Raw genomic sequence first — 27,177 nt, 5'->3', positions numbered from 1 at the left:
CCCAAGGTTGGTGGCGCATAGGTGATGTAAGGAATGGTTAATACTTCTTACAGCGCCTTTGTCTATGGGCAGTGGTGACCACTTACCATCAGGTGGCCCATATGCTCGTCCACCAACCAAAAAAAAAAAGGAGCACACATGTTGACAATAAGATTTTGCTGTCAACATTTTGGTAACACAATCGTTAGTAATTTTCCTCTGAGGAGAAACAACTAGTAAGTTAGTTAGTATTTCGAGGAAAAATATTTTGAACTTCAAGACTTCTACGTCATAAAATATGATCACCGTCTAATAAATGCTGTTGCATTTAAATCGATTTACTTAAAACGTAACAAACATATTTTAAAATTAAAAAAAAAAAGAATTCGTATGTTACGCAAAAACCGACACACAAATCGATTAAACACCGCGAATAACGAACGTTAATCACCTATATTTCAATTAACCTCGATATGAAATCGATTTTCGAGTATCGAGTATATCAGGACAATGTGGCTGCAATAAATCTGGGAGGGTTAATTAACTGCCAGCACAATGCTTTATTAGTGTTTAAGATGGCGTATGGAATTTTCGATGGCACAAGTATAAAGCGAAAAAAAAAAATTAAGATAATCCTTTATTCGTTCTAAGTTGCATAAAATTATTCGACTAACCAAATACGTATAAAGATAAATTTAAACTTTAAATTAATTTTATCTCAATATTTTATATAATGGGAAGGATTCGTTTTGATCTTTATAGAGACGTAACTGTAGTTTAGTATATTAGCATTAGCAGCCTGTAAATTTCCTACTGCGGGGCTAAAGGCCTCCTCTCCCTTTGAGGAGAAGGTTTGGAGCATATTCCACCACGCTGCTTCAATGCGGGTGCGGAATTGGCGGAATGCACATGTGGCAGAATTTCAGGCACCACTAAATTTTCATGTGCTTAATTTGTGTTTATAATTCATCTCTTGCTCGGCGGTGAAGGAAAACATCGTGAAGAAACCTGCATGTGTCTAATTTCAACGAAATTCTGCCACATGATTACTCCACCAACCTGCATTGGAGCAGCGTTATGGAATATGCTCCAAACCTTCTCCTCAAATGGAGAAGAGGCCTTAGCCGAGCAGTGGGAATTTTACAGGTTGCTAATGTAATGTAACAGAGCACGAAATTTAAACTACCCAGACACCGATATAAACATAATGGACACAAAAATTTAAAAAATAAATAAGAATAATGTCATTTTTGAAAAAAAAAACTTTAAATGTCATTGAAATTGACAAAGATAATCGCCTGTAACTTATACCACGATCAAGAGACGCGCCAATACAGATTGCGATTAACATCTTAAACTTGATACTGTAACATTATCACCTATCTAGTAACATCGCGCCTAGGAGACAGGAACGACTTGGAAAAAAGTATATAAAAGACTTTGGTACAATATTTGAATAGTTAACTTGGCTATCTTTGATCAGAGCGGGTAGAAATTATGTTCCAATTAACATCTAGGATTAGTTTATTTGAGAGTTGATTTTTTAATTAGTACTTTTTATGTTATTCATTTAAATTAGCTCGGGATTATCTTAAGATGGTTTAAAAAGAAACTATTAACAGTTCATTTGTTTAGGAATGTTTAACAAACAGATATTTTGTATACTTTTTATAAATCGTATTTTAATATAGAGAGTAATATAACTCATTAAGATGAAATTCTTAATTTTGCGTCAGGATATATCTCAGATTGCCACTATGACTTATTGATGGATCGAAGTGTGAAAAGGATAAACCACTGGTCCCACTGTTTGACGAGATAAGACAAACCATTGATGTTTTAAGAACCTACGGCTTTATCCACGCAAAATTTATGAATCACAAACTTCTAACCCCCGGTTTTACCCCCTAGAGTTTCGTATAATCCGTTATTAGCGGATGTCTACACCCTATAAGGAACCTACCTGTCAAATTTCAAGAATTTGTAGGTGTTATAGTTTCTGAGATTTCGTGATTAGTGAGTGGTATTTCGCTTTTATATATATATATATATATAAATAGATACATAGATTTCAATATATAAAATTCTCCTAGAAAAATAAAACAAAGTTATAACATTGTTTAGATTTTAGACAAAGTACAGCAATGTTGTGGCAATTTACTGTACTTAAAATCAACCATTTATCCCTTACATAAATCCAAAACTATTTTCGGAAATAATATACTGCACTAAAACTAATTAAATTCTAATTTAAAGATTAACTCTAGTGATAGCAGCCTAATGGAATAATGGAACGATCATGACCATTTATAACGTGATACAGCAGATACCGATCAGGTATATATATATGTATTCGATTCAAGCAAATTTAAATTGAGTTAGCAAATTAAAAATATATAATTAAGAGCTACGTACTAGTTGACGGTGCGGAACAACCCGTTCTTTTCCAGTGTCAGTATACTACGCGTTGAAAGATTGACGATAAAAACTTTCGTGATGTTTTTTGCACTCGTATATTTGTCACCGTAGAATTGTTAGGACTATTATTTTGTCTAAGTATTTCGAGTCTAAAAATGAATAGTATCGGAAATTTGCGAATATTCAATTTAAAAGAAAACGATTGAAACCATGTACTCTCTTAGGTTTGTTTAGTGTGTCTATGATTTAACTTAAATTGGAACTAAAAACTATTGCCGTTCATAATTTTTCGTCAATTTACAATCTGTCTAGATTTATTACAAGGTAAATATTTTTACACAGTGGTTGTAAGTGGTTATATGACCATAAGAATACTCTTATGGTGACATACTGTATTGTAAACGTAGGGTTGGTACCATATCAAATGCTGTCTTGATACCATCTCTTAAGAACCTTGCCTACTTACGTAGTCTATCTTCTGTAGAATTAAAATTATTTATGCATAACTCAAAGCCAACTTCTTACGATATTAATATTGTAATATTCTAGTAGAATAATTTTGCATTGGATTTTTTCCGGAACTATTCCAAGTTCGCTACATTTTGAGAACTGGTTCTGTGCGTTGTCATTTTACATTCTATCGGTGACGATAGAATTAACTGAATATTTAATTACAATGTTACATTATACGTGATTATTAACTCTCTAAATTAACTTGGCTACGTCTCCTTCTAATGTACCAAAGGAGAAAGAGACAAAGTGTATACGTTCAACGATGTTGATCGTTGGTTTTGGCACACATTACTAAAGTTTAGAATACCTTAAACATGAATTAATTAATCACAAGTAACACTAATAAAAACAGTTATTATTGCTATTTCACTTCTATAAATCTACTTATTTAACTTCAAATATAATAAATCGTTATTTATTTACGATTCAAATGTTTATTAAAATGACATAAACTGCCTTGGACGTAGAAGACTGTTATGGCGTACGTATTGCACCTACGTAGTTATTTAAATCTCCTAATTGGTCCGCCATTTTGTTTTGAATTTTACTTTAAAATGGCAACCCTAAAGTGAGGTTGTATTAATGAATTAGTCTACTTGGTAATTATAGTGTACTTATGGAGTCACGCCCAATACCATTTTGGTTTTATTTGATATAATCTACGGATTCATTAATTTTCCCAACACCGTCCCGCTGGCCGTGACTTCAAGGGTAATTGTAATAAAATTTCCTTACTTATATTTTATCAAAAAACTTGACTTATAACTGTCGAATAATTTTAAGGTAGGTCTCTCACACACACGTAAACACATGTTACATTATAACACATAAATGTACATATATTCGTTAATATAACGAAACGGTTACGGAGTTATTAGGATATCTATTCTTGAACAATAAAAACTGGTTAGTCGTCCTGAACGATTTTGGACTCGGTCTTAGCGGCTTCCAGCGAACTAAAAAGGACATATTAGCCTTTCCGAGGTTTCGGACAGATACAGAATTTTTTTCGATTGAAAAATTCAATAACTCTTTATCGGTCCAACCTGGGCTTAGAATCCAGGACTTCGGGTTCTGTATATCTAACCATTAGAGCAACGAGGCAATTAAAAAAGTATCGGAAGCACATTATTTAAAACAGTAAGACTGAACAAACCAGCTACAAACATCAGCATCAATACCTCACCTCCTATGAGGGATGAAGTCGCAACCAGAAATGTATAACATATTAAAATTATTGCAGACAATAAACGTACAAACTCACAAAACAATGTCACTAGAAATAAACAAAAAATGTTATCGAACCATATCAAGAATTCCTTATACCCATTCTAGATAGAAAAAAAAGTCTTGTCAATTAGCTTCGACCCGCCTTGACGTGTCGAGCGACACCCTGTTAAGGGCATGGCTAATGAACACCAGGGCTAATTATATCACCTCCATCTAGACGTACGTGTAGGCATTTTAGATATAATATTTTATCGCTGAATCTTTATTATTGGAAATACAAATTATTTATCTGGCATAGACGGAACTGTTCAGTACCTTTCCTCTTTTGTTTCTTTTATTTAGCGGTTTTGCGTTCCTAATTTAAATAAATAGAAGTTTGCATGGGAGGGCTTTGTGTAAGAGTAAGGTACAACGTACTCATGAAATATTTTGCTTAGTGTTGTAATACTGTTTAAAGGGTGAGTGAGCCAGTAAAACTACAGACTGACCACTACATTTTTGACCATGTAAGGATGGTTTATATTTCTTGCAGTACCTATGTCTATGATCGGTTACAGACTGCGAAATAAAAAAATGTTTTCTTATTCGAAATGGGAACTATATATGTATATAAGGTGTATAAATCTCGAGATGTCAATAAAGATGCGTTCAAGGTGGTGTTTTCATAAATAAAACCGTTCATAGGTACTTCAATTACAGAGCCGTAAATCAGAGTAGAACGCTAATAAAAACCCGACCATTAGTACGGCTGTATACAATACTCGAGGGAGAAATTAACTTATAAATCGTGTTGTTTCGACATAATAAATATGGCCTTAAGTACGGTACACACTTGTTGAAAACATGGCACAGGTTTTATTATTATATTAAAGTATTTCTTGCCAATATTTCGAACTGTCTTAAAAATATTTGGCAATACCTGACAATTTTTTTTTTTTTTTTTGATGTAGTGCTGTTGGCCCTACTGGCCTATACAGCGTCACCGAACGTTGGGGCGAGTTCAAAACTCAGCCTTGAATGGAACTCTTTCGAGCTCTAGAGTGACGTTCGCCCTGAGAGTGTCTCCTATGAAATCGCACCTCGGCTCAGAACGTAGTCGGTGGGGTGTGAACACTTGAAATCAACACTGATTGAAACTAGTTGACGTCACGGCCGCCTCCGTCGACGTCACTAAACTGGGTAATATCTGGGTAAACTTTGTGGTAACACTATGTATGTATGTCATTTGTCAGGGGATTGTATGACGGTATAAGTTGATATTTTGCAGCGCCATCTAGCAGTGTAACAACAAGTATTAAACAAAATTTATCCATGAAGACACAAAATAAGATTCAATTTTCATGTTATACGTTGACATGTGTTACGTCAATATTTACGACGACAAAATTATCTCCTAAGCTAGTCTATGTTTGACACAATGACACCTTAAATACCGATTTTTTTAATATGAATAAAATGACCCAGATAATAAAAAATATTGCATTTGATAAAATATCAAACGAAGTTAAAGATGTATCCAGTTTTCGTTACGTAACGTTTAGAACCTAAAAAACGTTTTATTAAAACTGTTCAAAGATTCAGAAAAAATAAGGTTGTATTCACACTTCAAAATCAATTCATTCGAATTTTCGTAATCCTCGACGATCTGATCTCAGCCTAACACGAGATAATCGCACATACGCTTTATCGATTCATCCGATCTTATAATCGCGACCACACGTGACGACTATCGAATAAGAATCGATTGCACACCCGTCTCGATTGTTTTTATACGTTGATAAATACAATGTACATTGGCAGATTAACTTATAAATCGCTTTACAAAGTAAACACGGTGTGAAGAATGGCAAGATAATAGATATGATTACGCTCCGACCACACTGGGGTGTATAGTGTCTCTGAAGCATGTATCATATACTGGTTTTAGTAAACTTAAACATTTTATACTGGTTACTGGTTTTATCACACGAACTCTGTGATTATTTTCGATTTTGTTCATGTATCGTTATGATAAAAATGTATTGATTTATTTCAATCATCTCTCCTTTTGGGTCTACATATTGTTATTGACCTTGATTTCCGTTCCGATTTTCATTTATACGACTAAATTTAATTTATCGATCTCTCGATTTAGACAGAAAATTTGAGTAAGAATTATAGTAATTAATATTTGAAAAAAGAACAAATAATGTTTGTGCGAGATTCTATTAAAAACATTATAAGCCGTTTTTAATTTTTCAGTTATTAACAATCTGTTCAAGATTTAAAAAATAATATAATTTTGAAAGTGAAAGCAATCCTGTCTATCTAGGTATATACATTAATTTGCTTAACTATAATGTAATGTATATTATTTTAAAGACATTTCATAACGTTGATTTACTCTTTTAAACCATAATATCTTTTATTTTTGTATCTGTGGGTGGAAACATGTCTGCACAACACGGACCAATTATCCGGTAACATATATTATAGCTTATAAGTTATGACCAAATAGCCTCCCTGCCCTATAATATATGTTACTCTCTCACACACACACGCAAACACATAGTGTACGGTTATAAGCTTAAATTTTAAATATAGAATAGTTTTATTTATAATTTTAATAGCGTGACTTTCACAGAATAAGTACACCATACATTTATATCGACCTGTAAAATATTTTATTGCGTTTGACATTTTTGTATTTTTAATTTAAAAGTTTTGTATGTGCATCAAAACTGTGGCAGCGCGCGACTGGAATACGGCCGCGGTTTACATAGCATTGTATTCTTGCGAATATTATGCATTTTGCTCAGAGAATGCATGTTCGCGCATTTTAACACGAATTTACCTGCTTGAAATAAAATTCAAATTTAGAATACGATTGTGTTTTATTTAGTTGTTAACCGTGCTTTTGTCTTTTTCCGTGGTAAAAAGTAGTAACTGCTCTACAGCTTACTAAATGCATCTCTCTGCATTCTGCCGACGGACTACCAAACACACTTATGCTTTTATAGCACTACTCCCGTCCAGCCTCGCAAGGATGCAATATATTAATAAAGAAATATAATTTAAGCCCTATATCACTCAGGAATAATGTATCTTTTAAACAAGGCAATCATTTCTAGAACTGGACCATTACATACATACACATAAACACTAACTATTTTTTAATATTTTGACGACCTCCGTGGTTGAGTAGTGTGTACACCGATTTTCATGGGAACGCCAATCCGAGGTCCCGGGTTCGATTCCCGGCCGAGTCGATTTAGAAAAAGTTAATTAGTTTTCGGTGTTGTCTTCGGTCTGTGTGTATGTGGTACCGTCGCTACTTCTGATTTTCCATAACACTAGTGCTTTAGCTACTTACATTGGGATCAGAGTGTGATATTGTCCAATATTTATTATATAAGATAGATGCCATTGAATATTAATTTGACTAAACAGCCTTAAATAAACATACCTTTAATAGATTCGTTTTATTTTACAGTTTGAATAGTTAATTCATACAAAAGAATCAAGTTGCATAAGCAATAGATTATATAATATCAACAAGATCTGTTAATACAGTACTAGCAATAAAATATAAAACTTATAATAATAAACGTCTTCAGTAAAATTACATAAGTTAAACTACAACGCATTGAATAAAGTGCATACAATCACATTCCTCCTACAGAAATGATATAACCCGCCCACATAGCGTAATCACTACTTTTCAACCCTACGATTATTAAGGAGTGTATGTTTCAATTGCGCACCGTTTCACTGTATTTACAACATATTACACGTTCAATGTTTGAATAAAAACATACAAACAGATGTAACGTCGATTAATGTTGCCTTTGTGTGCGTACAAAAGATGGCGGTCAACTTTTCTGGGTTCTTTATGGGGTAAAGATGACATCTACACTTAGAATAATTGAAAGGTTTTTAATATTGATTTCCAGGTTTGAATAATATCTATCATTAATTCATACGTAATTCTTGAAGTCGTTTCAAAATATTTTTATAATTATTCAATCGCGCAATCACGCAAAAATAACTGAATAGATTTGGATAAAATCTAACAAACCAAAAATGGGAACGAATGGGAGGAAGCTTGGACGGAAGCTAGTATCAAATAAAATATTTTAAAGTTAATAAATTAGATATTATACAAATATATGATTCTCTCGCGTTGGTCGAAAAATGCGAGGCATAAAAGTAGTAAATCTTGAAGTCAAGTTTCATCAAATTCGGGTTAGATTTTCGGCCGTAAAAGAGCAACGGACAGACAGATGGACAGACTATAATAGAGCTATTTTCGGATTTATAATATTAGTATAAATACATCAATATACCATTGCATAAAACATTCGTTTAAGTAACTTTTAAACCAACAACGCCTATTATATTTGCGATAGCATATTCCGCGAAAATACGGCATACACTTCAGTGGTTAAGATGGTCCGGTGCATAATTACAAGGCAGAAAGTAAAATGGTCGCGCTTCCACCCGATACTCAAATTAGTTTGAAAATAATTCTTCAACGAATTCGCGTGAAAACCTGTCATTATTCGGAACCGTTCGAAGACCTCCGTGATTGAAAATCGGTAGTAAATTAGTGTTGTGACACGTAATTATCGATACACATATCTATCGAAAATTACTATTAAAAAATAAAGTTATTCAAGTACGACTCATTCGTGCAAAGTTAGAAAAATAAAGTTGTATATTATTATTATTATTTATTATATAATTGAGAAATCACCTGATGTAACAAAATTGCATCGCTAAAAGTACGAGCTGTCTGAAAAATCACGAAACTGACGACATAATTACATAATAACTCAAAAATGATTACTTTAAGCATTTTGACTGTGTGTTGTCATAATTTTATTTATTATAAAATTTTACAGCTTTTAATTCTTATCAATTTAGTTTGGCATTGCAATAATAAAAAAAAAGAAAATAATAATTTTATTAAAAACCTATAAATAATGTTTATTAAAAAATTACTTCTAAAATATCTATTTCGAAGAAAAATATTGTTTGAACTAACAAAATTGAACATTCGTTGCCAAAATAAAATATCTAAACCAATTTAAGTTAAAGTCTAAACTCTAAACAGTCGCCGTATGAATAAGTATCGTTTTATTTCGTAAAGGTGACCAGTTTCGCGGGCGGCCCCAAGCTGCTTTCCGAGATTCCGAATGGTATAATGAAGCCATTACCCGAAGAACAAGCCCGGAGAGGGCAAGCACATCGGTATGAGAGGAAAAAAAATGCCCAAATCGCCCGGAGGAACTCTCGTTCGTCGACATGCTGTCTTGCTAACGTAGAAAAATAAAAAGATACTTTCAGTTCGTTAGGACCCGTTCCAGTTCGCTTTCGAATTCGAACTGTTGGATTCTTTTGTTTTAAGTTATGCAGTGCGGTGGACTGGGTTAGACTACTATTAAATGTTTAAGAACTCAGGATGATATATTTATCGTAGTTATTTGCTATCTCATACGAGAATAAAACATTTGTTGCATTAATACAACTCAAACATTGTGATGTAAAAAAAAATTTAGACAACAAAATACATGATTAGAAACTTAAGAATATTTTAATCCAAACATTGTTGCTTCGGCCATTGAAAATATTACAAAAGCTCTCAAAATATTAATTAATTACTATCGTACAAAGAAATAAGCAACTCACGTCATTAGTGCTTAAAACCCCTACAGATATAGATAAAGAAATGGTACATGACGTGGCGTATTTAGTATACGACGCTTCGATAGATTATTTCCTAATAGTTTATTATACCGTAACTGTAATAGAATTTGTATTTTAAAATGTAATAGGAAAACAATGATTTAGTTTACATAAATACAATTTAAATTGTTATTGTGCAAATAACAAATTAAAACACAATTAAAGTTCTACCCAATCAGTGAATAGAGAGTCTAGATGGAGAGACTAGTGATAGAAAACTATTCATAATGATAATAATTATATCCTTTATCTCATAAAACTTTTTATAATTATTAAAAGGCACATACACACTTACAGAGAATGTTAAAAATAAATTAACATTGAAACACGTGCACACAAATGATTGTATTCTAAATACAATTTAAATTTTCGTATCGTCATCCACCGACACTAGCCATCAGAACATGTTAATCCGAGATCATTAAGAACGATAAAGACATGCGGTGATTACCCTACAATGTGAGATAAAAAACCATAATCAATTCAAGAGGGCCGTAAGAAAGCGACAAACTTACGCCCACGATCCGGCTCGAAGGACCAGGAATAATAAGGTAATTTGTAAGAGAAAAAAAAACCAAAGACATTTAATTAAGTCGATTGTTTTTATTTAAAATGTAATTTCTATGCCCGTCTGATTATATGTTGCCTGTTAAATATATATTCAAATTATAATTCATCAAAATTATTTGTACTAACATCGGTTAAAGTTAAGGAAGTTATTAAATAAGATAACAATATATAGTTCTAGTATCATGTAAAAAATATATTGATTTTTATTGTTTTAAAGTGTTCGTCTGTCCAAACCGCTGATATAAATATGTATCTATGCTGTCCGCGGCTTTTAATTAATGACTTAATCCTAGAAATTTAATATTTACGATGTGCTAAATGCCGTTCTGATATTTCGTTATGATAATTTTAAAAATAAAATTTATATTACCTTTATATAAAAAATCATTTAAACCTCATGATTATTAAGTTCAGTAAACACGAAAACTCGTGCTTTGAAAAAAAACCACTCAACACTCTCCGTATCAAAACCACATTAAGACATTCAAAAACCAACCGCATTAAGCCAGTGCCGGCTTGCTTCGGTATCTTTCGAGGTACTTCTAATAACTCAATCCTCACTAAATTATATAGAGCCGAGAACTGGCCGTAACTATCATTAAAGCACATTCAGAGTAATGCGGTGCGCGTCTTTTCAAATCGACTTCGACACGATTCAAGTTATTAATGCTTAGGAAATGGTTTAACAAGCTTGAGAACTCTTCAAATGGGATGAAATTGTATCATCTAAACTCTATATAATAAAATGAACAGCAACTTGTCAAATCCTTTATTTTATATCCACGAATTTTAAAGCTCACTTAGAAAATTCTTTTTTTAAAAACCAGCTATTTAAAAATAATCCTAGACAGCAATAATCATTGCTAAACCCGATAATCAAGTGCAGCTTTGCATAATTATAAAATAGCGTTCGAATAGGTACATATATTATAATAATAGTGTAGAGAAATTAATCAACTATCGATGTATTTTTATGTGCAAGCACTCGATCAATACCGGGAGTCAATGATATCAAATTTCGTTTACCAACACACAGCTATTAATTTGCGCACACAGATCGTGCGTATTCATTACACATATTCGTCACGTTGTAATAACAATATACCTGTTTGTGGTCTGATCTTCGTTTTGTTCATGCGCCACGCCCAGACCATTATTGTGGAAGAAAGCGTACGACTGTTATCGAATATTGATACTCGGAGTTGATATTATTGTACTTTTGTTTCGTGTTAGCGATGTAATGAAGTGTTCTCGTTCGTGTTCAATTCATTCTTTAATGTTGAATGCAATTGTATTTATTGTTTGACTAACAAAATTGTATTTTATCGTTCCAGTTTAGTTAACGAGAACATTCCGCTTCTTATTGTTAAAATATTTTATTCTAATTAATGTACTGTTACACTTATGAGTAGAACTTATTTACAACTAGGACTTAGGTACAAAAAAAATAACGATTTGATTGGAACGATTTTTTTGATATTTGAGCTCATTATTTTAATTTCAATATTTATCCGATCATACAGTTCTTGATTGTTTTTTAATATCGTAATAATATCCTATCAATAATTGGTATAAGAAATGAATGCTATATTTTGTTATGTCCTTCTCGGAAGACCACAATCGAAATGCTAAGCGTCTAATTAAAATGTCAAACTTTTCAAATAACGATTAAAATATTCAAGTATTTCAATATCAAGACGATGCTGTATAAAAAACGACAGTAAAATTGTAATAAAGTCAAATTATGCAGTAATAAAATATATTCAGTCTACAAATATTTTATTAGAACCATAACCAATAATATACATACATATATCATAAGCTCGTACGATTCACCATTTATTTATTTCACGGCACGCCTCTTTCTTGTCTATTTGTATTCGTTTAATATTAACTAGAACGGCGTATAATATTAAACGTAAGCCATGAATATACAATTAATTTTTCGACAATAAATTTAGCATACTCATAAATATTAATCAGAGTGAATTTAATACATGTTAAAAGTGATTTAATGTTATCGATATCGATGTTTCGCTCATCACTAGCTAGGAGCGCGTTCTGCAACTTTATCACCTGAGGACTGAAACGTGCGCTCAGCGCTTACTTAAGTATTAGCTATAAGTATTTATTTCATTGCCCTTAGCTTTAGATTCTTAGACTATTCGGTAAGAAAATGGTCCGGTTGAACTTCTTGGTACACCATTATTCATAAGTGAAAATATGCAAATTTGTTTTCAAGAAGTGTTTAATAAAATTGAACAGAATGTGAAGATTCATTATCGGGTAAAGGGTAATTATTGATACAAATTAAAAAGGCATTTATGAAGCAGAAATATTTGATCGATTTTTTAAAGTACAAAAAATAAAGGCACGGACAGAACAGTTAGTAAATAAAAAATAAAAGTAATTACTCTCCCATAACGTAATGATAACTAAGAATCATGGCCGCTACTCGTAGATGACAAACAGTACGGCAAATGTTTGTGGAGGCAGTTTGCCGTGACGCCTCGCTGCAGCTTACTGCGCGCGTCAATATTTACCGGCGCGGGCGCATGTAGGGCTAACGCTTAATGTTTTATCAGGGTACATAGCCAACTAATAAATTAAGCTTTCTAAGCTTGAGCTTTTTTATAAAATATACAATATTTATTTTTTTAATTGTAAAATTGTAGGAATAATAAACAAAATAAAATAAGTCAACCAAATAAATAACTAAAATAGATTTATTTTAATGCTGTTTTAACAGTAGATAGAGTACAATTTACACTATTATATTATCTTTTTACGTAACAAAATAAAAGATGGAAAAGGAAAGATAAAACTTCAAAGTGACATCCCTGACTACAATCGAATAACGACTGTGCTCTTATAGAGCAAACTTCAAGATATCTACTTTCCATTGCTGTTCTGAAATACGAGCACACACACACACCATACCCATCACAGATATGATAAGAGGGATAAATATGTCACTTAATAAAACAGAGATGTTCTATCTATTTGTTTAGGTGGCGAGGACTAATTTTTTATCTATATCTCCTAATTTTTATATTGTTATCTTTAATTTTAATGTTGACTAAGAACTTTAAAGTTACATCGGTAGTTTAAGTTCAATATAAGTAAAGTATATTAAATAGAATATACATGTATTGTCGTGAGAAGAGACCGAACCATTAGCACAGCATCATATTGGTAACCAGTAAACTGGTTGCTTTAATGATTCAGGATATCATACATAAGACACATAACATAAATTAATATCTAGGTACGACTTGTTTGCTTTCAATGAAATATCTGCTGTCTTCATTAAGGAGTCTACCACAAACATCCTTCCACATTGAGCCCGAACTAAATCCGTAACTTGACAACAAAATGTTAAAAATCAATATTGACTCACGTGATCCAGAATCCATAATATCAATAAGCTACCGTTTGCCCCCCGGTCTCGCTCCGTCAATATTGATAATACTTAAAGCCTTTCCTGGTATTACATTTAGTGACCCTACGAATGTGTAAACTTTAATTTACTATTTGGAAAATGACTTCTAAATTCAACGCCATAAGGTTTTCAATTTGGACTTGTTGGACACCGTGATAAGTATAACGATTATGCAAAGAAAATTGTTCTCAATGAATAAGAACCTAAGGTATATATTCAAGTGTTAGTGGAGTTGCGTGAACTTGCATTTGATAGAGTTTTTCTTTCGATTCATGTATGTATAAAATATACTGTTAGATTCCAAAAATTCAAGAAGTTTACATTGTCAACGAGCATTCAAAATTTATACAGAAACTTGTATTGTCATTGCAGCAAATAAATTCTAAATAACAGTTGACAATTTTATTCATTTGTAAATGTACCAACGTGTACACAAAAATAGTGGCATTACTAATAGAATATTTTAAAGGATCAGAACAAATTCTCAACAATATAATTGATTGAAAAAATGACATTAAATCCTCAACTTCTTGGGTACTTTAAAATCTCAGTTATAATATTCTTTAATCCCTATATTCTATTGTTAACATTTCATTTGTCGTATTTGAGGAAAGGATAGGATATACAAGACAGTCCACTTGTTCAAACAATCCTTCGAGGATTTTACATAATAAAGTACTCTAACCCCTCTTCAAAACTGCAAATGAGATGAAAAGATCCATTGTTGAACACAACTAAATCAACTATTTAGTTAAGTATCTGGACGATACAGAAGAAAAAAAAGCTCTCTATTTATGTCTTTTGTAATTTTGGAATAAATTGTAAATAATTTATCTAATAAGTAGCAGTTTAGTCTCTATTCGACTACTCATTTTTCAATTTTCTTGATATTTCAACATAATCATTTAATAGTACTAATTTCTGCATCTACCTGTTAAACGTTTGAAAACAGTTATCCAAAGATCTTCTATATCTGTAATTGGTAATGAACGACCAAACAAAAATATTAACAAACCTTCAGCTTGTATTTTAAGTGGGTGTTTTAATCGCCTATGTTTTATACCTAAGGGTACCCATAAAACAATGGTTTTAATTAATGCTTCAGGCGCTTATTCGGGTTCAGTTATTATCCCATGGCTCAGATACATAATAAACTTGTACATACCTTTGTTTCTTTGTTCTTGAGAAGTAGTATTTAAACTTTATGAGTCTGGTTTTATTCTTCAATAACATTTAGTAAGTCTTTAGTTGTACTTAAAACTAATTGAAGATTTACAGATTAGTTTATATTGGTATCATTTATATTTTCTGTGTTTAGGTTTATAAGAGTTCAAATGCATTTAAATAGAGCTTTATTACAGTTCATAAAATCGCGTGAAAGATAATGTAATTTTGTAAAAAGTATAACATCATACTGCGAAGACAATTTATATATAAGATGAGTTAAATTATGTTGATGCATTCACAAAACAACTTAATTCAGGCATCATGATATCAGCTATGGTTTCAATAGAACATTTCTCTGTTGCATCACATTGGGTAGAAACATTTCTTGTACAAACAGTGGGGATCCGAACTCGCCCACTCGCATTCCTACTAAAACTGGTTCTGGTATAGAATTAACTATTAGTGCTTTGAGTTTTATAGCACGACCTAGGGTCGTACTGGGCTCAGATAATGGATCAACGTTATCAACTTTCGTTGATATGATCTATTCTTCTAAGCCAAATATTAAATTTGCTATTTATTCGTGTGTATCAGAAAAATATCACTATTATTTTATATTGAACATGTTTAATTACGAAATAATTGCTTTCACAGATACTTTCTAAATGTCTAAAATATACCTTACAGAGAATGATTAATGGAAACAGTTTAATAGATATAATTACTATTATAATTAATAAAGAAGATGAAATATGTAGTAATAGCCTTATTTAAAAACTAGTAAGTATTAAAAGTTTGGAAATATGTAAGAAAAGTTTCATTCCACACATGAAGCCCTAAGCACATAGAGCCAAACCAAACACATTACCCTAAGCCGAAGGTGATAATAACAGTTTGTCTTGTCACTTAGCATGCTAGTGCGAGCTACTGAGGATCTCTTATATTTGGACATTATTATCTCCACGTTGATTTAGGCGTTTTAAGATTTTTTGGAACTGAAACATTTGATCTTAGTTATACTAAAATGAACCAAGCGTGAGATATAGATAATATTTGTTAAATTATTTAAAAACATACTTTTAATAGGATCATGAATTCTGCTGTTCTACATGCAAAATTAAGGCTTAACACATTGTTATTGCGAAGTTTAAATATAATAAATGTAAATGAATACTTTATTATTTTGATAAGGTTTGATATTGAAAGGCGGATACAAAAGATATATTCTATTGTATTTTTTTCTGTAAAGATTATGAAATTCTTATGGACGGTAAAGTATACTCGGCTAAGTATACTGTAGGAATTTTTGCTTCAAAAACGCTGATATAGTATTAAAAAAACGGTAGCGTTTAAACAACCAAAGTGCGTTCTTATAGTATAGACTGTAAAAATCGAAATATAAACACTACATGAAAAATTCTACATAAATCGATTTATTTTTACAGAAATCCGATTAAAAAAAACAAAATCGATCTCCTTATAATATTAGAATGATTAAAAAACCTCATCGATGAAGGTTTTAACTAAAGGAACAACTTCTTCAATGTATTATTTTGAGGAATTCGTAATCACAATTCCAACTCAAACACTCTTTTAAATCATTATTTTGCATATCTGTGTTTATTATAGGTATACCTTGCTCCATCCAACTGGTTCAGTATGAGGTATATGATTATACAGGAAACATTAAAATCCGAGTCTAATTAAACAAGTTAACATCTTATAATTCAAATATCACAGATATTTAATTCATCGACTTTTATGGTTATGTCTTCATTAGAAAATTTTGATTTTGTAATTAAAATTTAAGTCATCAATTTACGTTAATATAAGACAATATTCAGCATATATTATTTGGTATTCATTTTATTACTACGAATCATTGATACAAACGAGACGATACAAGATTCCACTATTACATTCAAATACTTGTACATAAAATCCATGACCTGTATCAGTTTCAAAACATGAAGCAATCATTCCATATAACAAGCGAGTTTGCTTCGGGATCTGTCCGTCACTCAGGAGCTAACACGGGCATCCTGTCTGTATGTCTGTCTCAGATAAGGTTATACACTTGATTGTTTAATACCAACGCTTATATCATTTCCGGTGATATTAGAGATTGTTAACATCTTAAATGAGGAAGGGATACTTTTGAAACAAGATTTCAAGTGTATTTATGGTAATGCTTCTGTATCTCGAAACAGTATCTAGTTTAGTTAAATAGTTCTATTTGATAGACGTATAACACCGAAAAGCAATCACGAATGTGCCAAAACGTATACAATAAATCAGATAATTGGGCGTCTAATATTTGTTAGTCCAAAGATACTAAAGACACCTCGTAAGCATCTGATCTATCAGCAGTTACAATAAATTACACCCCACTTGACAGCTAAATGCGCCTTTCATATTGTTTCTCAAAACAGGTAAGTCCAAATGCCATAGATTTCGCAGAATAGCCGGCAAAATCGCCAAATTGTGACGAAAAAATCATTAAGGCGTTCCAACAAAGGAAATTGTTTTGTGTTCCCGAAACTAGTTTCACAGATATATACCGACAAAAAAGTGTATTTTGATGTCTAAATAGACTCGTCAAGTCAGGTAGAAGGGACCGTAACCGACACTTCGTCGGTGAAAGAGGAGTCATTAATTTAACCGATCGACTCTGGATCGCGATTTGTACTGAACATTTATTTAATAATTTATAAATTTCGATATCAGATCGAACTTTTTTCGATGATCGAGATGTAAAACGTGAAAAGGTTTTTATTTGAATCGAGTTTTTATTCCATTTAGATGGTTTAATATTCGTTTTCGAAGATGATTCTCAGAAATGAGATCATTTCAAATGGAAAGGATTAATGAGTTTTCAAAATAAGAATCGACTTTTTTTCTTGATATCTGATAACTTTATTGGAAATTTGATTAGGATAACATTTGAAGTTTACTTCAAATAATATTAATAATAAGCTTTGCACAAACTTTGAAGCTGAATATGTCAAATCTAATTGTAGATAGTCTAAAGGCTTGACAAGAATTAAGTTGATAATTATCGTTGAAGATTATTTTGAAATGCGCTAACAACCTACTTTTTTGTAGAGAATTGCGCTCACAGAAACCTTGCATTCATTGAATTTATTACATTGAAATCCTAAAGCATTACATCCTAATGGCAGTCAACAATAGGGAATTTATTCTACCTGCATGTCTGTTCTCTGGTCCATTGTTCGGCAACAAATTCGGCCACTCTTGGATTTTTTTTAAACCCTTGTTAGCAAGTCTTCGGATAGATCTCTTTTGTGTGGACAGCCTTACATATTTATAAGTGGGTACGCATGTACAGGTAGTATAAACGCGTTCATTCTCTTCAATCAAAGTAAGCTCATAATTTACTAAAACAACTAAATTTATTTAATAAATATAATATAAAAATGTAACACGAATGGATAGTTTTGATACTTGATTTATTTTTCTATAATTGAGTATTTTTATAGCACATATGATCGAATTGATCACAATGATGAAGCAGATACAAGCGTTCGGTTACGACACAGCGTGACTATTTATTAGAATTTTTACCAAAAGCAAATGCTCAAGCGGTCAAGTTATTTTTTGCTGTTAACTCACGTTCCCGCTTCGGTGGGTCTATCAAATAGCGTAGGAACACAACAAATAACTTTTTTAACTATAACCAACGAACACCAATTAGTTCTACCCTAGAAAGATGACTCTGTCGATGCTTTTCGGTTTTTTTTTATATTATTTGGAGAGACCCAAATTTGACTCGCTTCTGTGTGTTTATTACTATGCTGACTGTACAAATATTTTGTGGTCGTATTTTCTGGTAATGTCACGCTCTCTGACGCAATTCCGATGAATACTCTGTGTAATATTTGAGTTTTGAAAATTCATTCATATTTTTGCTAAGAACAATGCTATCCGTGTTTATTTAGTAATTTATTTATTTGATAGTTAAATAAGGTTTACGTTACGGTAAAAATCAATAACATCATAGTAATAGGTGGTATCCGGTCAATATCCCGCTGGCCTTAAAATACACTTAAGTACATTTTACATATTCAAAATTTTCCATACAGAGTAATAAAATCAATTCTCGTCTCCAAAAGTAAATTACATATTTTATAATGCAATCTGTGTATCAAACAAAGAAAAGCTAGAACGAAATTGATTGAACTTTTTTATTATTCTAATTTACATAATGAAATACGTACGTAGACACAAGATACTATACTCTTGTACTTAGTCGTACTATATATAGTTATAGTTAAAGCATATACTTTATCTTGTACTTAATTCGGCTCTGGTAATCCACACAAATTCAGTATACGTTTATTTACGTACAGGTAGGTTTGCTGGAAGAAATCTCTTCAAACGATAAGCATTAAGCAAGCTCTGTCTTAAGATATCTTTTTACATAATTGTATTCGTATATATTTGAAAAAATCCAAGATGGCCGAGCGAAATTTAACCGAAGCTCACGTGTTAAAACCTGGACAAGTAGACCTCTATTAAGTTTGATGTAAATTTTTGTTTATGATCCGTCTCGTGATTGGTCATTGAAACATGTACACGTCATATGAAATTCTGCCACGCATCCCCATTGCAAGTAAAATAAGACTCCAGACTTCTCTAATTAATCTCTTTTTTTTACATTACATTAGCAGCCTGTAAATTTCCCACTGCTAAGCCAAGGCCTCCTCTCCCTTTGAGCAGACGGTTTGGAGCATATTCCACTACGCTGCTCCAATGCGTGTTGACGGAATACACATGTGGAAGAATTTCGTTGAAATTAGACACATGCGGGTTTCTTCACGATGTTTTCCTTCACCGCCGAGCACGAGATAAATTATAAACACAAATTAAGCACATGAAAATTCAGTGGTGCTTGCAAGGGTTTGAACCCGAAATCATCGGTTAACAACGGATACACGCGTTCTAACCACGGGGCCATCTCGGCATATTGATCTTTTATCAACAATAAACTCCATGTACTATCTAGCAGATGGATAATTACATGCGTTACACTATATCTACAAAGTTACAAAAACAAATCATTAAAAAAAAATCCAATATAATTAGAAAAAAAAAATTTTGAATGTCTTCCCACAATTACTAAATAATAAAACCAGGTTTGATTAACATGTGCTTTGTACAATGTTATATACAAATAGACTTTATAATGGTTACCACTGGTCTGTTAATTTTTCTATAGTGTATTAAAGGTACAAATTACGATACCAACATGGAAGATAAAAAAAAATCTCTATTCATACAGTTTATTTGTTACAAGATAAGACTATAAACTTTAAGGGTTCTATAAAGTGATATGTTATGTTAATTATATATTTAAAATAATAAAGTTGTAATTAAATCATAATTAATTCTACAAAATCGTTAAATCAATATAAATGGAATCTTTCAAATGATTTTCAAAGTTGAGATAAATTTGACATAATTTTTTTTTATTTGACATATATCTGTATTTATTGTGCGCAAATCATTCAGCCAATATTATGTTACACAAACAAGACTGAAAAGAATTACATTTTTAAAATGTAATAATTATTTTATAATTTATTATTTTTCTGATTTTTGTATAAATGTTTAAAAACGTGTTAATCAAAAAAAGGTTTTACTAACCATAAGAGAATTCGATGTTAAAGCACCATTATCAAGTACTAATGCATCTGTACCGATGTCTTCATCTCGCCGTGACCGCGTTTGACCCTTTACGACCAGTTCCTACGCCAAATAACATAACTATACGTATTAGCTTTAGGTATAGTTACAATTTAATTAGCTTTTAAATAAATATATTTACTTGAAAACTATAAGGAAAAGAAGTTACACTTGACAAAATGCCAAATATAAATTAAAACGAAAGTATCAAAAAATTCGGTACAAATAACAAGTTCAAGTATCAAAATCGCGAAAATCTTCGTTACGGACGATAAATTTAGATTATTCTCAACAAACTTTATTCGAAAAGCATTTGCTTTAAAGGTTATGAAAGCATAAAGAAATATTACATTATCATCGTTCCACAAACAAAACAGATCTTTCATACAAAGTAGTGATGCTAAAAACCGGCACAACGATACTAAATAAAAAAAAATCGAAAACGGATATAAAACATGATAATTATCGATATATTTTAACAAGAAGAAGCGACGGGAGATGCTGCACCCTCTGATATAAGTTTTATATATACATCGATTCAGCAGCTTTTTTTCAATTAGGAAACACAATAAATCGTCTCCTTGTATATTAATATAGATTTAAATCCCGAAATTTATTTAACTTGAAAATCGAATATAATTCAGATAGGTCTTATCTTACGAGCGATTTAGTATAATTATTTGTTTTTTTTTTATATATAAAATTACATTGACTTTTCGATTCGAGCAGATCCTATCGGTAGTTACAAAAATACACAAGTAATATATACATCGTGTCTGAAATCAACGATAACTAACATCCAGCTAAATAACTTATTTTAAAAGTATTCTAATAATGTAATACAATATTTTTTAAACATAAGTATTGGGTTCATTTAATGGTTATTGTTAATGTTTGATCCCATATCATTGCAACTCTTTTAAAATTTTATTTTTATAAAAGGAACGAAACATTTTTAACGAATCTTTAAAGTATTTTTAAACTGTAATGAATTAAAGATATCCTTTTATTTGAATGCATTTTACATAAAACGAGGAGGATAAATAAAATTAATGCTATTCAGATATTATCTACATCCGTATCCGATGGTACATCACTAGCGACGCCGGTCGGTCGTCGACATGCGCCCGCGCAGCTCGATCGCTCTATTGATGATCAATCGACTTGATTAAGCAATTACCGAAACCATACGTATCATTTAACTTTCTCATAGTTATGTTAATATTTAAAAATGACTACTTACGAAGATATATACTATGTAATTTTATTATTACACAATGGTCAAACCGAACTATATAATTTATTTTCTTTATTACAAAGAACGGTAAGTAATAAATTATAATTTGAAGATTTATTTTGTTTTTGAAATATCTAAGTCATACTCAAGATAAATATTTATTTTTTATATTAATATATACGAATAAGGTATTGTCCGTCCGCTTCGATAGACATACATTACTATGTAGTAATCACTCTATATGCATAGCATTAGCAGCCCGTAAATGTCCCACAGCTGGGATAAAGGCCTCCTCTCCATTTGAGGAGAAGGTTTTGGAGCATATTCCACCACGCTGCTCCAATGCGGGTTGGCGGAATACACATGTGGCAGAATTTCGTTGAAATTAGACACATGCAGGTTTCCTCACGATGTTTTCCTTCACCGCCGAGCACGAGATGAATTATAAACACAAATTAAGCACATGAAATTTCAGTGGTGCCTGCCTGGGTTTGAGCCCGAAATCATCGGTTAAGATGCACGCGTTCTAGCCACTGGGCCATCTCGGCTCAATATGCCACTCTATATGTAAGTATTCAAAAATATCTTCCATACTCTCTTGACGTTCCGAGAGTTATTTCATTCCGCTGTTTAGGTGTTATTAGACAACAAAAAGCAAACACATATACTGCCCATTTATTATTAGATTATTGAGAACAAACATACAGCTAAACATATTAATAATATGTCATCTATAAATATTGTGTATAATCACAATTTTGATAATCACAAATAATTTAAATACATTTTTAAAAAATAATAAAATCAACTTGATTCTTCTTTATGGACTTAATAAACTATATACATATATTTATAAATACTTTTTTATATTATTGTACACCACGAAGAGAAAATTAATAAATAAAACATATATACAGCCCTAAATAAAAGAAGCGTACAATTTATATATTTATTTATTATAATATATTTGTTATATATTGTGTTTATCGAATACCGAAAAACATATATTACAAGATAAGTCTCTTTTAAATATAATGACACCTATTTTACAGTTGATGAATTAAAACAAAAAGGGGGCGCAGCGTTCTAAATTCAAAATGTCGTTAAAACTCATAATCTACATTAACAGTATGAGGCAAAGATCTTCGCCAAATTACATATATGTTTTATACAGTTGAGCTATGAACTAAGGACATAGCTTATTAAACTTATATGCATGTAATATATACTTGAATTAAGGAGTAGAAATCTATACAGTAAATATACAAGTATGATAAATTTAAATATAATGAAAAGGCTTCATATTGCCAGTGCAAAATGAGTAATGCTTAAGCGCCAAAATTGATATTGAAAAATGACATTTAAAGTAAATATTTAAACCTCATTTTCCAAAAGCACCAATTTGGGCGCTTCGGCTCTTCTTACTTATACGAAGATATATTATTTTTATTATAGAACAGCCTCTCTGGGCGATTTGATTCGCGTTAAACGTCACTTTTTCGCCCCTGTTGGTCGTATCGTGATGTTATACAATGTATATTGCTTTTCTCAATAAATGGGCTATCTAAGGCAAATCGTTTTAAATCGGACTGTTCGATAAATTAAAATTTCAAGGCAGAAATACGAGAGCGATTTTAAATAGTGTAAAAACTGTTAAACCTTAATATAAAAATACTCAAAGCATTATTATTATATGTATAATATAATAATCTGTTATAGCTTTACGTATGATGAAATAATGTAAAATTCTAGCTCAAAGGTTTATATAGCCCAAATGATTGAAGAATATTGTTTTGTAGTCTTGACAGAATAAAGTTTAGCAAACAATCTGTCTCTAAGATAAAAGTCCATGCATGTAACGCTTGAATACTTGGAATCCATTCATAAAATATTTATTATCTGTGCAAAGTTCAAACTTTTGTGTCACTTGATATGAATGAGATAAAATTATCTTTCATTCAGGACAGTCTAAAGCGATTCTAGATTTATACAAATATTTGAATCTCAGTAATAAATTAATACATTTTTAAATAACTATTCGATATTAGCTCATGATGATGAGTTGAGTAAGTTTTATGATATTACTTAAGTTTGTTGAAATGCTTGTTTTCTGATCCTCAAAACAAAAGCCGAGTAGAAGAAGCCGCGGGCATAAATAATAAATACTAATACAAGTATGTATGGATGTATTTTATAAAGTCTCCATTTCCGTGATGCCGAGAAATGTTCGTGATCACGGGTCGGAGCAGTTCGGGTCGTGATATCATATTTTGAGATGTCGATGTTCCGGGTATGACTTACTAATAGTGTACATACGAACTACCGATAATATCATACTGTCTTCATTTCTGATATATATTATATATATTCTAAAAAATGGGGAGACTGTTATTTGTGTTGCCTAAACTAATATATATTAAACATATAACAGAAGATAGGGCGCGTTTCAGAGAAGATTTAAGAATGTGTTACCTAGATTTCACAGCTTCATCACCTTCAAATTTAAACTATTCCTGTTCTAGTAATATTATTAAAAAGTTTAAAGCTTAAGTCAAAACAACATTGATAAATAAGGCATATTATTCATTATTAGACTATATTAAAAATAAAAAAAAGGGTAGATTTCAGGATATTTAAAAATTATAATTGTTTTTTACTGACATACTCTGTAATTAAAATTTTGGAAGTGAGTAACTACTGAGTTTCTTTCAGAATCTTTCTTTAGAATCTACTACCGAAATGATATTTGAATAAAGATTTTTTTGATTTATTTAATAGGTATCTTTATATGTATGTAAAATGACGTGTAACTTTTACCTTATTAAAGGTTATGTACTAATGTTCTCTATACCACATTTCTATGTTTTTAGATATATTCGGGTATAAAATTCAATTAATTATTAAATTTTTTACTGCTTTGATAAATTATAAAGCGAAGTCTGCATATACTTTTAACTAAGTCCCACCCTCCTTTAAAAAAGTTTGGAGATCATTCCGCCGTGCAGGTTTTCGCCGCCTTATAGCACGCAAATCTATACTAATATTATAAATTCGAAAGTAACTCTATCTGTCTGCCTGTTACTCTTTCTCAGTAAAACCACTAAACCAAATTTGATGAAATTTTTATTGAAGCTAGTTTGAACTCCAAGGAAGGTAAAACTTTTTTTATTCCTAACACAAAATAAGCATGAAAAAGTCTTTGGTGTTTGCACTGGTTTGAATTTGCCTTCAGTTCTTTACGTTATCTAACGCACGCCTCTCGGTACTCAATTGTTTCTTATACCTTGCTATCCCCTGAAATTCTTTTAAATAATGAAAACGTAAATATTATGATTTAATCGGTATATTATTGACGATTTATAAGCGATTTTTTCACCCGTGTGATATCATCATCGCACCGCATGCCACGCGCTTTTTTTATCCATCTATTCAGATTTCTTGTAATATCTCCGAAACTATTGTATTGAAAAAGCATTGTATATGCTAGTTTTTATTTAAGGGTAACATGTAAAATTTATATGTTATTTATTCATAAAAGGATTAAAAGTGTTTTAGAAATAAATGAAACGAATAATACCGTTAAAATTTTGTACCTTTGTATATTTGGTCATATTTCTATGTGAAAATATTTTGATGTATACATATATGGAATTTTTCATTCAAATAGATATAACTAATTTGATTTATTTAATGAGGTAATATTTGTAGTCTTATCATAGCTTGAAATTCTTAATGTTACCTTTTAAAAATATATTTGAATTACTAATAATGATGTAAATAAAATATTCAAACAATTAACAGTATTTTTTGTTGTTTGTCCATTTCCATTGACTCTAGTATTCCTTACAGCATCAATTAACGGTTCCCGGGGGAGTAAGAGTACTAGGAGTCAATAAATACTAAAGAAATCGAATTCCTTTATGAACTCAAAACGTAAATCATTCTTTAGTCGTGATCGAAATTTCTGAATCTGAATTCGGGTCGTGATATTGATAAGAATTGTACAGCTCGAATTTACTTCAAAATATATGTAATGTTTTATATAATATAACTAATATTATATTTAAGGATTCCGTATAATTACTTTAATGTAAAAACTTTGTATGTATGTAGTAACTATTATGTATGTATAACTACGAATTTTTCGTACGAAACATGTAGAATGTGTTAAGAATAATTATTTCATTTAAATGAAATGTATTCTCACTTAAACAAACACACGATAACACATTAATAAAAATGCAACGTCGACAAGGGGTTAGGTGATAAATAAAAAAATATTCCTGGCAATTCCCGGGAAAGACTAAAAACGTGACCGAACTGCAACACCGACCGGGCTCCCCGTCGTCGTTGGATTTCTTTGTTTTTAAAGTTACAAAAAGTAAGGCCCTTCTCATTCTGGCCGAGGCAGGTACAAATGCTCTGGACCACATGTTGGAAACCTTTGCTAAAACGAAAACTTGTCACTTGAGTTAAAAGGACGAGTTTTAAGGTCCGACGGGCGGAATTCCGAAAACGTTACGGTATAAATACGATTTAACGACAATTAATTAAAAATCTGCTATATATATTTTGACTATTTTTTTATTTTTATTTTTTGAAGCGGCTTCAGACTAAAATGATGACATCGAATATTTTTACAAATAATTCTACATAGCTGAATTACTTACTTGACTGATAAGTAAATGTCGGGTCACCTCGTGTCGGACTGTATTGTGGCGGCAGCAATCCATTCGCATAATAATAAATACAACACAAATCACACGCGCACTTGTCAAATTAATTAAATAAACTTAATTACACTAAAATTTCTTATCGAACATCCAATTATCCACTGTCACTCGAATCCCCAAATGTCACTTTTTATTGATAAATAAAAATAAAAGCGTTTGTTTATTAAAATATATCGAAAATAAAAAAAGGGCAGTGACGACGTCCGTCGCCGGCGCGGCGCACACCAATATAGCAATAGGAGGACTCGGAAAGGCCGCTGCCGGCGATTTCATCTCAATCTCGCCCGTCGAAACGAGACAGTAACATGACAATAAGCGATTGTAAAACGTCAGGAGCGAAAGAGACGGCCGATTTCTCATTATGCGCGCGTCGAGACTGACATTTCAATCGCGGCGTCCCACTCGCACGCAAAGTTATTTCTGTACAAATTATATGCGGGCGTATTTGTGTTCCG

At 31.5% G+C, this 27,177-nt stretch overlaps 1 protein-coding gene across 2 annotated transcripts in view; it reads right to left on the bottom strand.

Annotated features, from left to right (window-relative positions):
• LOC125073719 (transcriptional activator cubitus interruptus) overlaps window positions 1-26,938 on the bottom strand; it is a 95,859-nt gene extending 68,921 nt beyond the window's left edge. For both annotated transcript variants that reach the window (XM_047684706.1, XM_047684707.1), the window contains exon 1: window positions 26,660-26,938. The gene's annotated coding sequence lies outside the window, so the exon portion shown is untranslated. The remainder of the gene's footprint in view (window positions 1-26,659) is intronic.
• Between the last annotated feature and the right edge of the window lie 239 nt (window positions 26,939-27,177).

The sequence above is a fragment of the Vanessa atalanta genome, chromosome 25 (assembly GCF_905147765.1).
Source record: "Vanessa atalanta chromosome 25, ilVanAtal1.2, whole genome shotgun sequence".
NCBI lineage: Eukaryota > Metazoa > Arthropoda > Insecta > Lepidoptera > Nymphalidae > Vanessa > Vanessa atalanta.
Note: the sequence above shows the minus strand (reverse complement) of the source record. Positions and strands in the feature narration are given on the sequence as shown.